Below are 19,235 nucleotides of genomic sequence, written 5' to 3' on the forward strand. Positions count from 1 at the left end.
GCCACAGATCACAACAGTGGACGGCCTTGCTACATACCTACATATGTGACCTACGACCTGAGAAGCAGCGGCACAACCTGTCAATGGAAACAGATGTATTCATGTGGTATGCAGGCTTCACATCTATGTACTGATTGAGGGGACACGTACAACTATATATTTGGAATGCAGATACCTGATGTGTGCAATGCACTTACTGTTTTAATCATAATATGTCCTAGTAAAACCAAAACCCAAACTGCATTGACCAACAGTGACACACACACTGTCAGTGTTTGCAGGGTTCACACCCCTACCTAACTATGTTATGATACTAGAGAGAGATGCATTAACACGGTGCGCTATTTGCTTTACTGGTTTGTTTCCCTTCTCCTGCTGTATTCGTAGGATGGTGACATCATCAGACTTTCCAAAGAGGAATGAACCTCTCTTAGTGAGTTTTCACAGTCTCCAAAAAGGGAACACTTATCAAAGGAAACTGCACACACACACAGTCAGTGTTTGCAGGATTCAAACCCCTACCTAACTATGTGATGATACGAGAGAGAGACGCATTAACACAGCGCACTATCTGCTTTATTGGTTGGTTTTCCTTCTCCTGCTGTATTTATAGGATGGTGACATCATCAGACTGGACATGGTGATGTGTGTACACTTTGTTTTATGCAATTCCAGGAATGGTCCATGTGGGTCAGCAGGTCTCAACAGCTTGAAAAAGACCTCATAATCCTTACCTTGTGTGATTTATCTGTGGACACATTGACATTCCATCATATGTCAACACATATTTATGCACAGCTTGTTGGTTTTGTGGATACTACATGTGTCTGGGATGTTGATAAAGGGCTATTCAAAGTCTATGTGAGACATGTGTAAATGTGTTCAGTGATGTATGCCCTGGGTGGCTGCCTTGCAAACAGTCTAGCATGTTTGGGAACCATGATCCGCACATGAACATATCACAGTTGGTAGGGTTGTGTGTATGTCAGCTTCCAATAGCTCTGTTTATGACTGCAACCATGATGGACTCCATGAACTTGCAGATCAGACTTCATAGGTGTACTGGACTTGACTTCCCATGGTGTGTTGTGCACCAACACTTGTGGGGAGTGCCATATGTTGCTGTAACACATTCAACGGTTCCATATCCTGTGTAGGGGGTGAGGCTCAGCTGACTGTTCAGGTGCAGGATCTTTTGTTCTGTAGTTTGTGCATGACACATATTGGGAATCAATGTATTCCACTTGCTGACACGCTTTTGGCATTTGGAGTAGCTGCTTATCCATTCTACATGTGATATCTCCTAGTATGATGATATGGACTATTATCAGTGGGAGGTGGGTATGTGCATATGGGCCTGTCTGTCAGGATGTCGGCATTGTCAGTCAGGTACAGTTGGCCCTGACTCAGGACATATATGGGTGTACATTGCTATTTATGGCATAGCTGAAGGAGGTGTCATGGTTCAGTCTGGACTGCTTCTCTGCTATTCTTTACAAAAACACCAATGAACATGAGCACTAATTCCTGTTATACTCTTTTACACACTTAACACCCTACTGATCCTTTGTGATCAGGGTACAGAGTATGTCATAATATCCTGGCATGTCTAGGGGGCGGTTTTGTGTGTACTCTCCAGTCCAGCTGGTGAATATTGTGATATTGACACAATGTCACATCTGCCTCATGTACACAGACAACCCTCTCCTCCTCCTGACAAACTCAGATATATGTGTGAGATGGACCTATAAAGACATACAGGGTGCTGAACTCTCTCGACCCATGACTGGCACAATCCATCAGGTGGTGAAGGTAACCACACACACCACATATCATTCTCACATATCCTCTAGCGAGAGCACTTAAACCACATTATCACACATAGACATACTCGGATACACATAGACATACTCGGATGCTGTAAATGAACTCTGGCTAAGCAGCAGAGACCTACAAAGCAGACACAAACACAACTGCTACCCAACTACAATACCCACATATCACATAGCTCACAATGTCATTGTGCCACACAGTCACTGCCCTTCAGGCTAAACAACACACCTAATACACTTGTGATAGGTGACACTTATTGTCAGACACACTGACGTACCACTCACCAGCCCAAACAAGGGAATAGTAACTTTGGGCTGTCTGTCGGGTGACAGGATCTGCCACATAACACATGCAGTCAGGTCATTCCAAAGCAAGTACAGGACTGGCACCATCATTGTCCATGCTGGTGCGTAAAACCTCAGACGTTACTCCCTGGACCACATGACATGATACATGGAGAAACACTTTGATCATGTAGCCCAGAGCAGTATGACCCTGACCTTGTCTAGCATCTTATACCCACCAATTATGATGTCACAGTATACAGACAAAATTATAACATTTAACAGTTGCCTAACAAATTTGTTTCATTCATAGGGGATACAGTGTCTGTCAGCCTGTGGTGACATGCTCAACATGCCACGTAGCTTCAATATGGACAGCTTGCACCTGTCACCCTTGGTCTTTCGAATGCTGGCTAAGGCTCTTGCTACCACCATAGTGCCTTTTTTAAGCAAGGCTCAAAAGACAAACCCACCTCCATAGACATTACAGGTTAAATGAAACTAAGGGTAATGCTGCTCAACACCAGATGTGTTACCCTCATATTACGGCCACTCAGGACTCTCCTCAGTATGGAGGATAGCGATATCTGTGCACTAACAGATGCCTGGTTCAGGCTTACTTATGCACACCAGCACTACCAGGTTATGTTTCATACCATGCTTTCTGACAACAAGACTTGGAACAGACAACACAACTAGGGGGAGTATCCATATACATCACAGATAGACATACCTCCGGGTTAGTAGCACTGCAGAAAGCATCACAGACCATACATACACAACTACCATTGTGCAAAGCTGCCTTTCAGTTTGTTGTCTGCTACAGACCACCCGCCCAAACTCAGGAACCACACTCGGCTTTCATGGGAACTATGGAGAATATGAAGGTTTCCACAAGCAACATTATATTGGGTGACTTCATATACACAAATACTGACTGGGGATACTATTCAAGCCCCAAAACCCTCACCCAACAGTCGCTACAATTTGTAGACTCATATGCTATGGCACAACCAGTCAGCACAGCCACAAGGGGGAATACATATTGGACCTGATCATCGCCAACATGGGGACTCTATGTTCCACACCAGTGATATACCCCTCATTGGTAAGGTCAGAACATACATGTATCTCAATGGACATACATATACCCTCCACACACCCATCCTGGGTAATCTTGGTGAACTTCTCATGAGCCAACATCTCACTTCACCAAAGCAAGGTGGTATCCTTCAGAGACCCTGAGACAGAGGCAAATACGGCTCACACTGCTGAATCCTTTACATACACATTCTATGGACAACTACTGGACTGCATGGATTGTGCTATCCCAAATAACAACAGGACTCACTCATCCAATGGCAGTGGACCTGTTTGGTAGACCCCAGCCATTAATAAGCTGTACAACATCAGGAGGAAGCTACTACATGATACAGCACAATCCCAGACTGGGAAGGCATCTGTGATCTGTACTAGCAGACAGCTACGATCACTCATGAACTTTTCTAAGGGCCACTTCTACTGGACAATTGCACCAGACACGTAGAACTATCACACAGCCTTCTTCAGTTTTGTCAGAAACCTGGGTGGACACTCACTGATATGCTGTGAGTTACTTTATACTGACTAAACTTACCCTGAACCCACTGGCATTGCCAACATCCTGGAAAACAGGTTCAGTGCAGATGTCTCCCCTCATCCCCCCTAAGGAGCAACTGTCCATCCCAACAGAGTATAACCTCCCTGACATCACACAGTAACAGGTGAGTGCTGCCTCCCAAAAGCATACATCACAGTATCAATGGGACCAGACAGTGTCCCGGCCTGCATCTTACACAAGCTTCATAACAGATGTAACCCTCACATTACATCACTGTTCAGTATCGGAGTTACTACAGGATATGTACCCAAGGAATGGCATACAGTGACAGTGGTCCCACTCCACAGAGTTGGTGCCACAATGGACCACAGACAATATTGCCCTATAAGCCTAACTAGCCTGTTCTGCAAAGCTATGGAGCGTATTGTCATGGGACTCATACACATAGACATCAGGAACCTACAGACACTGTGTCCTACACATTTCAGCATTGTTTTGGGCAGATCTTGCCTCTTGAACCTGTTTGTATTCTTTAAATGGTTAACAGGTCCATCGACATAGGGACGGTTGTCCACAAAGTCTACCTGAACCTTGCAAAACCCTTCAACACAATAACCCACTGGGCCATTATGCATAAGCTCACCAGCGTCAATATGGACACATATCTCACACGATGGATTGCTACCTGGATCAGGGATAGCACCCACATGGTCAGAATTGCAGGTGCCATGTCTGACTATGCACCAGTTACACGTGGCATCCCACACCTCTCGGTCCTGGGACCTCTCTTGTTCTGTATATATTTGTCTGATGTACAGGCTACCACAGGGGGAATAAGGCTGAATATGTTCACACTTGACTGCAAACTGGGTGCCATGATCAACTCTCCAGCTGCCACATGCATACTCAAACAGGGTCTCACAGAGATGGATGACTAGTGCCTGAACCATGGCGTACAGCTAAATGCCATTAGTTGCATAGTCATCCCCTTTGAAAATAACAACATGCCCACACATTACCACATAGGTAGTACACCATTACATATGGTAGGAGTTGTTAGGGGTTTGGGGACATGACTTGTTTGTACTGTTGCCTTTGACATTCACGTTGCCAAAGTGGTTGGACACACCTTCTATATGGGCCACCTTATCCCATATGGTTTCACATCTAGATCGAGTGAGGTCATTTTGCCCCTATAGTCATCACAACCATGCTTGGTTACAATGCCACATTTGGGGTGTACCTTACCTGACACCTGCAGCAACTGTACTGGCCACAGAAGTTCCTCACCAAGCAGATCTAGGGACTCACACGGATGCCCTGCACAGTTCGGATGCAGTAACTCCAGCTCTACTCAGTCACTTACCACCTACTCGGATATGATGTGTGCCTGTTGTTTACAGATATACCCAACCCAGAATTACTGGACATGCTCCACCTCAGGATATCCGACTCCCTTGGAGCTACACACTCCAGGGACGTATACCTCAGCACAGATGTTAATAGGACATGCTGGAGGGACAGATTCTTATCCCAGAGGCTTCACTCACTCCAGATTGCATCCCAGTTTCACATAGGCAGAGCCACCCACTGACCACCTACAGGAGACATCTTGACGACTGTATGGGTGATCGTATGTTTACCCCTGGGATATCTTCTATGTCCCTGCTAGACAGAGGCACAATAGCCTAAACGTACATGGGCTATCTTGTGAGACCTACTATTCACACACACAGTGCAGTAATCTGACAGGGTTGCGAATGCCAAACACACTCTGACTAGGCTTGTACATGCCCTAGGGCAGATAGCCTAGTATCAACCTCTAAACCTTTGCTTATGTTCAGGATGCACAATGTTTATTGCTGATACTGTTTGCAAGTCTTTATCGTCTTTGCTTTACCAGTTTCTATGAACAACTTCGGTATCTGCAGAACATATATATATTATAGATGTGTCTGTTGTCATATAACTGTATGCACAGGGCGGATTGCTGGATAGTGACAGGTTCCTGGGTTAACACATGCAACTGCCAGATGTGCGTGGCCCACTGCTGTACTCAGACATGGCCTAAGTGTGTGAGCATGCCCAGTTCAGGCTTTCTGTGTTTTGTTGCCTAACATTTGTCTCATTTATTCAATTGTGTGAGCATGCCCAGTGTGACCTTTCAGTATATTGCTATCTGAGGTCCACTACATTTGTTGATGTGTGTGAACATGACCAATATTAACATTTATACTGTGTGTGCTGGAAGTCAGGTTCTGTTCTTACTGCAGGACTCACCTTTGTGTCATAACTCGACAGGGGTTATGCTGTGCCTGCAGGGTTTCCATGAGATACTATGCATATACTTATCAGCATTTCTTCATACAGGCTGACTACTGCAATACTGTCATGGTTTAGTGGTTCAGTCCTTTAGACTTTAATGCACAGTATCCTGGGTTCGAGGCCCATCACTGCTTTATATTTTCATACTGAGCAGACCAGACTGCTTAAGAGCCAGTTAAGCAAATATGAGCATGTTGGCTTTTGGTCAGCTATACCCTACTTAGACCTGGCTTGTCTGACATTGCTCAATATTCACCAACATTGCTGGACGTTGCCCAATATTACTCAAAATTGACCACAGTTGTGCTAGTTGGTGTGTGAGATTTTGTTTACATATACTACATGGTTGTAAATGCTGTTTAGCACTGCTTTATATTGCTTAACACATGGCAATCATGCCTTAGGTGGTGCTGCAGGGCTGCCTATGTCAGATGCACATACTACACTCCCTGTACATGTTTGAAAGTAGGTAGTGTCAACTTAGGCATCCCTTTTACTATACGTGCGAGTCAGAGAGAGGTATCATTTCCAGAGTTCCTACTGAGCCAGTGTATGTGCTATGCGTTGCCTTTTTGCCAAGGCCAAAGCATACTGGGCATAACTTCTTCTGCATACTGGGGCAGGCTCAGGTTGTTCCTCCTCCGAGTCACAGTCTGCCTGTGATGGCCTTGACAATGGTGGGGGGCTGTTTGGCCCAGGCCTATGCTGGTCCTGCTGCAGCTGTTTTCGCAGGATCATATTATGTAGCATAGCACATACCATGACAATTTGGGTACAAGTATTTGGTGAGTACTGCAAGGCTCCAGCAGATGTGTCCAGGCACCGGAACTGTGACTTGAGCAGCCCAAACACATGCTCTATTACATTACGTGTTTGTGCGTGTGCCTAATTATGGCATTCCTGTTCAGGTGTGTGTGCATTTCTGATGGGTGTCATCAGCCATGGCTCTAGTGCATAGCCAGCATCCCCCACTAGGTGACCATGTGGGATGTCCCCATTGGCAAATGTCTGGTACAGCTGCATCAGATGCCAGATATGGGAATCATGGTAGCTTCCAGGGCAGCCTGCACACACATTCTGTATTATGCCCTGGGCATCACACATGACCTGGCAGTTGATGGAGGGCAAGCCCTTGCGGTTGAAGTAGACGCTACCCCGCTCACCATCTGGTGCTTTGATGCATATGTGCGTGCAGTCTATTGCACCCACTACCTCAGGGTATTCCACTATTTGCTGGAAGAGAGGCATATTGCTGGACAATACCTCAAGGGAATTTGGGAAATATTCATGATCACCGACATGTGCTGACATGGCATCCAGGAACTGGTGCAGTACCCTGGATGCTGATGCCTGTGATATCCCCATCATATCACCAGTTGGTCTCTGGAATGTACCTGTTGCTAATATTCTTAGGCCAACACATACCTTGGTTTCCACTGGGATGGGTTCCCCTCTGTTGGTTCTGTGTGTCAGGCGTGGCCTGCACAGCTCAACAATTTGCTGCAGGAGGTCTCTGTCCACTCTATAGCGCTCCACTATCTCCAGCCCATGTAGCCCCTGGTAGGTTACCCTGGGCCTGTACACTCTTCTCCGTCTCCTCACTGTGGGTTGTCCAGCAGCATTTCCATTGCCACCACCCTCAGCATGTTGCATATGTCACCTTATAACATTAAAGGCAGCCTCTAACATTTCTTTGTCTCAGTAAAGCTTTTTCAGATTTCACTTCTATTAGCTTACTGCAGTGTCTGTTGTGAGAAACATAATGGACTGTTGTTTGTAGAGTTTTAAGTGCTAGGCTGGGTTGGGCTAGTGTACTGCCTGTGTAATTGCCTGATTCTCATTGTTTTCACCTGCTAGCTCTGCTAGTACTCCCTGGTAGCTTCCTACTATTTGTTGTGCTTCATTTTTCCTTTCTGTTTTCTCAGGGGGGAGCGCCATGCACACAAGCGCAAACACGAGTACAGCAGCTAACACGCACACACACATGCTTACATGGAATAAAACTTGCTTATTCTGGTTAAACTGTGTGCACACCAGCGCAAACGTGCTTACAACTCCTTAATCAGCCTCATACATGCTTACTCCGGCTTAAATGTGCGCACTCACGCTTACACGCACGCACTCTATCTTACTTGGGTTTACAGACACATACCCGCTCAGCAAGAAACTTTGGTGTTATCCACGGCATACACCTTCCATTTCTTGCCTTTCCCAAGCCTACCTGTTGGCACACCTCTTTCCATGATGTGTAAATGACAGCTGACACATGCCACTCTGCTCCAATGAGCTTCACTTCTTTCATACATACCCCCCTCATGATGTCACCTATCGTCTACTCTGTTACTCCCCTTAACCTACTCCTACACTCCACTGACTGTGCTCATTTGCTATGTAAACTTGCGATTCACTATCCTAACCCTCATTTACATAAGATTGCCTACTAATGCTTGGTTACATCTCTTAGACTGAGCTTCCCCTCTTAGCAACCTCTACTCGGTGGCCATGTTGTCTTCTGCCAGCCATTCCCTTGCATTGTACATTAACAATTTAAATAAGATCCACATTTGTGGGTATTAATTTTTAGTTTTCTGGGTTTTAGAGTGCAGCCCGTTTGCGTGGTGGTGCGCTATGTTTAAACATCGGAAATCGGAGGAAAAAAAAATAATAATTTTTTTTTCATATTGCATCAGGAACCATTTCCAATGGCCATATATTTGGCCATTGGCATGGTTCCTGCACTGGATGCAACCTTTATTTGGAGCTGCCATGGCTCCGTTTTGCTATTTCTACATTTCTACAAATAACACTGCTCTTACTCGGACAGGTTCGAGTTTCCTGAATTGCAAATCTACCTCATTTGCATGCCTTTTGCCTGCAATTGAGGTAATTTGCATATCCCAGCCCTGTCCATGTAAGAGCCATTTTAGGAGCTCTCTTGCACACCCCTGCAGGCTGTTCCTGGATCGCTCGTCGGACATGATGGCTGCATGGAGTCTTACTCTACTCTTAGACTCCGTGCAAGCCGTCGTGAATCCAGCCCAGTGTCTTCTGCATCAAGAGCACATACTCTATCTGTTGTACTACTAACAATGCTTTTAAATGCTTTAGTACAATAGTGATATAATTTGCTAAACAGCAGTTGCACGTTGCAAACAGACTTGATACAAACAGCAGTAAACTCTTCCCCTGAAGCTCTCAGCTCCTTGTAAAATGCACTTGACACTCAACTATATCTCTCAGCTTTACACAAGAAAAGTGAAAATAGCCAAAATTTATGGTGGGGCAAAGGCCCCAAACCAGGGACACATTTTTAAACATTGCTAGTATAATCTGAACTTTGCTAGAATAAAATGTTTTGTGTTGCCATGTGTTTCCTGAAAGATAGGAAGACTGAAAGTGAATTCAGTCCTCACTGATTTGCCAGAAAACCACAAATTTTAAAAGAAACAGACCAAAGCACATTCCAGACATTCTGTGGGTCAACTTCTTGAATCACAAGTGGTGGTAGGGGTAGAGAATTCAGGCTCTTGTTTCCTGTACATAAGGTATATAAGTTAGCCTGAGTAGCATACACAGATCAGACTGATCACTTGTAAATTCTGTGCAGCAGCCTAAAAATACCATGTAAAGCAGATGGAAGCTCTAAGGATGATTGATGCTCCATTTAAAATTGCGTGCAGGCAGAAAGGAAGAACAGGGCATCTGTGTGACAACGCATGCACACACAGACATGATGTGACACTGGGCCATTCTTAAATAAGAATGCCATTAAACACAAAAACAGCATTTTTTTTAAAGTAAATGTGACAGTCCCAAAAGTGGCACCCAGGGCGGACCACCCCTGTCACCACCCCAACTACACCACTGCAATAGATAATACAGAAAGAAGCTGAAGAGAATAAGTCACAGGAAAATGTTGAGGAACTTTCTGTAGAATGCGTGCAGGAAATGGAAAGCAAAGAATGTGTCCCTTGTTTTGAAGAAAATGATCTAAGGGAAGAGTTGCTTGATTTAATAGAGTTGGATAGACATTTTAAGATCAAAGAAAGAAATAGATTACAGAAACTCAATATGACCTATAATGTTAAAGTTTGATAAAACAAATGAACACAGTAAACAAACTAGTAATAGAAATTCATGTGATATAACAGAAGTAAGCAGGATATATTATTGTGCAGCTAAATTAATAACAGATAAACCCCAGGAGTTAATAAAATCCATGAAGGCTTTATTAAATCACCCCCCCCCCCCCAAAGTCTTACCACACTAAAACACAGGCCAATAAGGGAAATGAAGAGAAGAAATCAAATGCCATCATGGAAGTATTGAACAGAGAAAACTATAAAGCAATTGAGACAACTCTCCCTGTTAGAAGAGTACAAAAGAGGAAACAAATCAACAAAAATGCTTAGAAAGACAGATGTAATAAAACCAAAGTGCAGTATCAGAATACAATAGATCTTACACTATTATTAATAATAAACTAAAGAAATCAGCACAGGCAGAATAACTTAGAAGATATGCAGATAAATATAAATGAAAAGTACAAAATAAGCAATTCATTGATGAACCAAAAAAGTTTTAGAGACAAATGGGAAGCAAGGCAAAAAAAGAATAGAAATAATAAAACAATAAAAAAAAACAAACAAACAAAAAAAAGGTGGTTATGAAGGTGTGCTTGTGATAAACACACACACAATCACACACACACACACATACACACACACTCATATATATATATATATATATATATATATATATATATATATATATATATATATATATATATATATATATATATATATATATATATGTGTGTGTGTGTGTGTGTGTGTGTGTGTGTGTGTGTGTGTGTGTGTGTGTGTGTGTGTGTGTGTCTGTATATATAGGCTTATAATCAAAATGTAGAATGGCAGTTTTATGACTGCCACTTGTTCGAAATCATGGCACTCAAGGTTCGCAATGCTGAACTGCAATATTACGAACCGTAATAACGAATGTAGAGCTGCATTTGTTATTTTGGGTTCGGCATTGTGACTGTATATCTCGGTACAGTGGGGAGTGGGGTATTTCCCATTTTCCTCACTGTAGTGCGATCTTGGAATTGGTATATTTAAGTTGCAGGTGATGTGGGGGTGCAGGGGGGCTTGCTCTGCAAAACATTGACATTAACACTAACGTTCATTTCAAACAGTTTGATGTTGTGAGTGGGATCATTTTGGTGATGACTTCTGATGTGTTGAAGGGATCTATGAGCATACTTTCATAGTTTCAGTTTGGCATTGTGCATAAACACACAATTGCCATCCTGAATATTGATAATAAACATATATATATATATATATATACATATATATATATATATATATATATATATATATATATATATATATATATATATATATATATATATATATATATATATATATATATGTATATATATACATATATATATGCATTAATGGCACATACTAGCAGCTTAATGACCATCAGTGTGTATAAAGTTGTGTGCATGAAATGTACTGATATGTATACACATCCAAATGTTTTTCTTTCCACTGCTAACATTATCCCCAGCAGGCAAAAAATAATGAAATGCAGTTCTCCCATGCAGGGAATAAGATCTTGTTACAGGCCATTATTCTTCATTGTCAGTTCAAAATCAGCCATGATAAACCTTACTGGTTTTATCGCAACTGTGACTGGTGGGATGTGATATGATTAATGAAATAAATACTGTCAATAGCTGGGCAGGGATTACCATCAGGTGAAAAGTAAAGTGATCAACATGTTTCATGGTGCTAAGGAGCCCGCTGCTTGCCTGCCACAGGAGTCTAGGCCAATTTGAAGAAGGCAGCTGTGCAAACCTTCATTAATTGAGAAGGAGGAGTTCCTTGTCTCTCTATGTGGGAGATTAGAGTCATTCCTAGGCCATGGTGAAATGTTGGATATTGGGTCAGAACTGCATTTGTCTCTGAGAATCTGCATTGGAGATGCCCCAGGTTTGTATCTGTGATGTGTTAGGTTACTGCATACTGTGTACTGTACTGCATATTGCTAAATGATGTATTATTTGTTATGTAGCAACATTGGAGCTTCAAACTAGATAATTCAGCTCTATAAGGTAAGGTCAATCTTATTACATTCTACAAAGACACACAGAATTTAGCAATGAGTCACTGGAATTAACATTCTGGTGATGGATCTTACTTATGGTGAGTATTTTTTTTTCAGTGCCTTCACAGGTGACACTCTCTGGCACTACCACCATGGATATACCACTTCCTGCTGTTGAAGATGACAATGAGGTTGTTCAAAATTTGACATGGCCAGGAGATATGGTGTCTGTGCTGGAAACAGCAACTGTGGACTCCAGATGCTCAGTTCAGTGTGTAGATATGACATCTCTAATTGCAGAATCGAACACAAACACACAAGTATACACATAAGAACAGATATTCACAGACGTTTCTTGCTAAGAAGGGGTGTCTCCCAGTGCAGTACAGACTCCCTTGATTGCCAGAAGCTCCATTAAGCATTTAGAAGACAGGGGTGGTCGTGATGCTGGTAGCCATAGATGTCATCAGTACTAGTTCCTGCCCCTCAAACTAGCTGTCACAATGTTTGTATCCAAGTGCATGTGCAGGGCCATCATAAAGGCACAGGCTACCAACACCTTAGTCTTTGCTGTGATAGTACATATTTCATGGGATGTGCGAGATGACCTGATGGACTGCATACCCCATATGTGTGAGCTAATGGACATGTGCCACATTTCCCCTGTGCTTACAGGATGTGGGCCAGGAACATGTCATGTGTTCACTTCACTGATAGCTGCAGTGTTGAGGCCCATCATAGGCAGGTGATGCCAAGGTCAGAAAATCGCAGTACTACTATTCCACCTCCAGCATCAAATGTGGAGGTGAGTAGGATCAGTTGTGGATGTCTATTAGGGAGTGGAGCTCATGTGACAGAAATGTCAGGCTCAGGCCATCTCTCTCATTCACACATCGTGTCTTAATGTAGTCAAGGACTTAATAGTGCCTGTGAGCCTCCTAGGAAAGTGATCTCTTATGGAAGGGGGCATGCAAAGGATACACACACACACACACACACACACACACACACACACACACACACACACACACACACACACACGCACTCATCTCCTGGGTTTGCCCTGGACATGTCTGTATAAGCACACCACAACACTGGAACATCTGCTGAGGTTGTGTCCTTTCAGACTCATGCACATACATCTTCAATACCAAGGTCTAAACACACACAGTAATATCCCTTTCCCAGCCAGCTTACCTTAGCCCCATCCTACACACTGCACAGAATTGGTATTAGTAATATCATCACACACACATTTTCTTATGTAAGACTCTGTGTTCCCACCACTTGGGCAGATGATGATAACTGTGCCCTACCCTCTGTACTTTGTTACTAGGCTAGTCTATGTCTGATGCACAGTGTGGACAGTCCACGCATGGGTCAGCACAGCCTAACTATTGATCTGCATGTCTTACTTCTACTGTTGTGTATATGTTCTGGGTCCACAGTTGTGACCCAGTTACTGCCTCTTAGCCTGCACCATGGTGTACTGCACTTGCCTTTATCTGGCATGCTCCTTTTTGTGTCTGGTTCCTCTACTATCTCCTTATCGTGCTCATTCTCCAGTGGCCTTGTGTGAGGGAACACTTCCCGACCTTCTGTAACTGTTTCTTCAGTATTACGTTATGTAACAAAGCAAAGGCATAACTGCAGGACACTGCCAGATACAATCAGGCAGCATAAACATGTCTTCAATAAACCAAAGACATGCTTGACAATAACCTAGGTTTGTGAAAAGGGTTGGGAGGGTGGCCTAATGGTTAAGTTGTTTTCCTTATAGACACAAGGTGCAGTGTTTGATTCTCACATGGGGTAACTGGCTAGGCTTAAAATGGCCAACAAGGGCAGTTAGCCTAGTAGTAGCTTATGAACCAATGTTGTAGCCAATTGTTGCCATGGTGTGTGGATTTTTGATGAATGATACCAATTCAGGCCCCAGGGCATATCCAGCATCACCAATAATATGCCCATGGAGAAAATCATCCCTCAGCATGGCTTCTGTCCCGACTATAGTACAATTACAGCCCTCCTATCATTTACCCATGCTATCACTGAGGCCCATGACAACAACCAACTCATATCCTGTCTCTTTTTTGACCTATCCAAAGCTTTTGATATGGTCTCCCACCCTATACTGCTTACCAAACTGGCTAATCTCAACCTATCTGCTACCTCCCTATCCTGGTTTTCTAGCTATCTCTCTTGTAGGCAGCAATCTGTCAGATGGCTGTCAGCTTTCTCTCCATTTATTTTAGTACCATCTGGTGTTCCACAGGGTTCCATCTTGGGTCCCCTCCTGTTTAATATATTTACTAATGAACTATACACATCCTGCCAAAAATCCTCCCTCATCCAATATGCGGATGATTCAACTCTCATCTCCGCCTCCACCAATATCACTGAACTTCTTACCAGAACCAATATACTTTTCTGGCTATGGAAAAATGGCTGTCCAATAATCTACTCATCCTTAACCCTAAAAAAAACAAAAAAAAAAAAATCCTGCTCTTTCTCCTCTTTTCCTTCTATCATTACAAATTTACTCTTACTATTGCATCCTCCAATAGCACTATCATAAAACTTGAACCTCACACAAATCTCTTCTGTGTCACCATTGATGATGAACTTAAGTTTAATCTCCACTTACTCCAAAGTATCAAAAAAAATCAGAAACTAGGCTTACTATACTGCAAGAATAAAATCCTAAATTCCAGTGCCAGACTCTCCCTTGCTCATGCACTTCTCCTCCCCTCCTTTCTATATGCTGCCCCAGTTCTAACTAATATTCAGTCCACTACCTTACTCAAACTTCAACAAACCTACCACAAAATAGCTCAATTCATTATGGACTCCCCTTACAACTAACATCACTGCCTAGCACTAAATGCCCTCCAGTGGCATAAACTCCCCCAACAACTCTTGCTATCACAATTTCAAATATTACACACTATTCTACACAAACCATCCTCATGCCCTGCTCTATCATCCCTCGTATCCTCCTACTCCCCACCTAGGCCCCTATGTACTTCTAACCAGCAACTTCTAAATATCTACCATCCAAAAAATGTGGGTAAACTTCTGTAAAAACATTCTGTTGCCCAAGCCTGGAACAAACTCCCTGTACACATTTGCTCCATCACCCATCCTCTACACTTTAGAAAAGAACTTAAACTGCATTTTCTCAACACCAAGACTTACCCCTGCCATGACCCAACCTAAACTCCTTTTCCCTCCTATATCACATTCCCAACACTTGAAATGTTTGCAGTGCTCTCCCCGTATTCTAAACTTCTATCTCCTTCTCTCCATTACGAAGTCTTACATTTTGGAATGTATATTATTGTTTATCTCTCTAGACTAATTTCTCTTTGCTTATGCACTTTACATTTGCTTATTTTTTCCATCTATGCTTTTATTTTTTGAGCTCTAACTTGTGTACTATCCTGCAGCATGAATTACTGTACTGTAAATGCTTTTTGTGTGTGAATTTTATAAGAACCTTTTTTTGTAATCTGGAGCTTTTCTATTTGGGCCTCCACTAAAAAAGGCTTCTGGCCCAGTTGAACTAACCCGGTTAACAAATGTCAATAAATAAACACTTTGACAGAGATAAACCCTTATGAAAATCAGGGGTAGAATATGAATATGAATCCAGAAACAGAATATTATAATCAAGCTTGCATTGAAATATGCATTTTTGTAATATTCTTACATAGAGACATTAAGCATTATGTGAGCATGTACTTGCTCTGTGTGAGGGGAGAAAATATTTTAGGTTACATAGCTTCACACACACACACACACACACACACACACACACACACACACACACACACACACACACACTCATGCAACATATAGATCAAAACATACACATATTACAAATACATTTAGAGGCAAAAATGTACATGGTTAACAATGTAGAATGATGCTTTCATGTACATAATAATTGTGTCAGTAGAAGAAATTATTCTCTAATCCAGGAAAGAAACACATTTCTAAATTTGATTAATGCTTTCATTTTCTGAACTGTTATTTTAATGTTATGGTTTATTCTAGATTGCGTTAGAAAATGAAAAAAAAAAACTTTGCAGGAAGAAATGCAGTTAATGGATTCAAAGATTTCTTAGAAATGATAAAAAAGAGACTTTCATTTGGGCTAAACAGTTTCTTTTTTTTTTGGCCCTGATATTTATCAGTTTTCCAGCTGATCTTTATCCAGAAAACAAAGCATTATTAACTTATATCTCATCCTTTGCTGTATCATTAATCTCAATGTGTCTGGCTATAAACTAAGAAATATGAAATTATCTCCTTTTAGTATCGGGCATATGAAGAAAGGTCGTTGTTTACCTTCAAAACATATGCCTCACAGTTTGCATGACTTATTATTTGAGGTTAATATGTCGGTTTCTAAACTTCCTGTTATTTAGTAGAGAAAACATTAAAAAGTTAAAACAGAAAACAATAACCATGGATGACATACAAGTTTTCATCATTTGATTCTTTCTTTATCCTTGCTTATCCCAGAATTAGCACTTAATAGCTGAAGAAGTAAAAATGCTGTTTTCTTGTGACCTGATTCCTAATCACTGGGCCCACCATAAAGGAAATACTTACTGTTATGACTGCTGTCAACAGTGATATTTGTAGCACCATTTCCTCTAATGTCTCCTTATTAACTATTGTAGTTAATGAGGGTCGGCACCCATTTTTAAGCTTCAAAAACTGTCAAAAGTCATTCAGAAAATAAATCACAGCAGTGAATATGCCTGGTGCCATAATCATAAATGCAAGTCTGATGATTTTTTTCAATATTTCATGTAATCACAAAACTAAACAGGAACTCTGGAAAAAGCAATACTGGCTGGGCATATATTGATATTTATCTAAATGTTTACTATTTGATGACCAGTAATGGAATGATCCACAAAACTCATTTTAGCCACTCTCAGGAAAGACAGGCAATATAGTTACTAAATGCATTTATACCAAGAGAAGAGTAACAGACATAAAAGAAACAAGTCAGCACTCAGTGAAGTAGCTGGAAATAATCAGAACAAATATAGCTGAAGATAATACAAACAGTGCGCTGACAAGGAAAGCATTCTACTTAACTGCAAATAAATAGACCTATACAATGTTTCCACAGACTGTCATAGGCTATGCTCTGTTCAAATTTAGATAAAATAACTAAAGCTTTCCCAGTTCCCTGTCCATTTGAAGGTAATTTTTTGCACCTTATTCTTCTTAGACAGGTGTAATTCATTAACACTTATGGGGTGTAGAATGTCACACGTCTAACAGCCTACAAAAAATATTGCATTCCAGAGCATTTTCTGAAAATCATCTTAAAAGAATAAGATAAACAAATGCAAATATTTTGTGCACCATAAAAGTTTTTAAAATTGTAAAAATAGCAATGTTATCAGTTAGAAATATTCTTTACAGTGACAATAGTCAGTGCATTGGGTCTATATTAGAACACTGAACTTTCAAAATTTTGAGTGTTCTAATATCGAACCCTATTAATCAAAAATTTAAAACATCGAACATACAGAACAGTAAATTTTTCCTAGGAAAAAAATTTGCTGTTCAAAAACACATACACACAACACAAGCACACCAAACAAACAGCAATCCACACACATACACCTAAACTCTTACACCTACCCCTACTCTAAACTATACATACACCACTAACTATCCACTTATCTTAACCCAAACCCTAATCCTAAGGTCCATCACTATCGCACAGTCACCTCCCCCGCGCCCTAACCCTAACTCACCTACCCCGCCCTAACCCTCACATCCACACAATCTCAAACTTACGTGAGCTGCACCCTAACCCTAACTCACCTAACCCACCCTAACCCTCACTTCCACATAATCACACACTTACCTGAACCTGACCCCTAACTTTACACCACAGCGGTGAAAATACCGAAGCAACAGAAACGGACAATCAAATTCTTTCCCTAGGAAAAAAATAGTTTTTCTGTTTCTTCGATATTTTCAGCGTTCCCTGAAAACGGGTCTATATTAGAACACTCAAAATTTTGAAAGTTCGGTGTTCTAATATAGACCCCAGTGTATTTATAATCTTTCAATATGTACTATATTATCATACATGCAAACCCAGAATTATATTTTTTGCAAAACTTTCACAAAGTGTCATATCTTGGAAACTATACTACATTGACATTTTATTTATTTATTTATTTATTTTACATTTGTTGACCAGGAAAGTCCTACTGGATACATATCCATTTTCAGCGGAGGTCCGGAGAGAAAAGCTCCACAGATCAAACACCATGGCATGCAAATAACATTAGTAAACAAGATTTAAAAAAGGTTGCATAGTTCTGAAGTTTAAAAATACAAAAGTTCATAGAAAGTACAGTAATTTCAGTTATCACATTGTATGAGACAAACATAAAGTAAAGGGAGGTTAAGTGAGATGATAGGGTTCAGTGTGTGACTAGTATTATAGTTCCAAGTTGGAGTACGAATGCTTGTGGACATTATGGGCAGATATTAGGAGGTGAAAACACCATAGGTAGGAGTTATTGTTCCTAATAAAGGGAAGATGTGACAGGGAGCTAAGAAGTGGGGAGGGGGGTGAGTGTGGGAGTTCAGCCTGGAGGGAAGCAGGAGTATATCCATGAGAGTTTTAGGTGTTCTTTGAGTTGCTTTTTGAATGTAATGTTGGTTGAGGTAATGGAAGAAGGTAAGGAGTTCAAAATTTTGCCTATGTTGTTATGGAAGAGGAATTCACCTGCTGTGTTATTGCTTTTGGTAATTTTGATTAGTCTTTTATCACTAGAGCAAAGTTGTCTGGGACTGGTTTGTAGTTTTAGCAGGTTAGACAGTGCTGGAGTTTTGTTTGGAAGTACTAAGATTTTATGGCCAAAAGAAAGTTGATGGGATGATAGGAGATTAGGGAACTCAAGACAGTTAAGTTGATTTAGTGAGTGACAGCAGTGGGCTCAGTAGAGGATACTGGTGGCACATTTGGCTATATGATTGTAGCAGACATTGAGCTTGGCAATTTCAGTTTGGGGTAGGTTGGTGAA

Source organism: Protopterus annectens, chromosome 4.part1 (genome assembly GCF_019279795.1).
Source record: "Protopterus annectens isolate FY-2018-M chromosome 4.part1, PAN1.0, whole genome shotgun sequence".
Taxonomy (NCBI): domain Eukaryota; kingdom Metazoa; phylum Chordata; order Ceratodontiformes; family Protopteridae; genus Protopterus; species Protopterus annectens.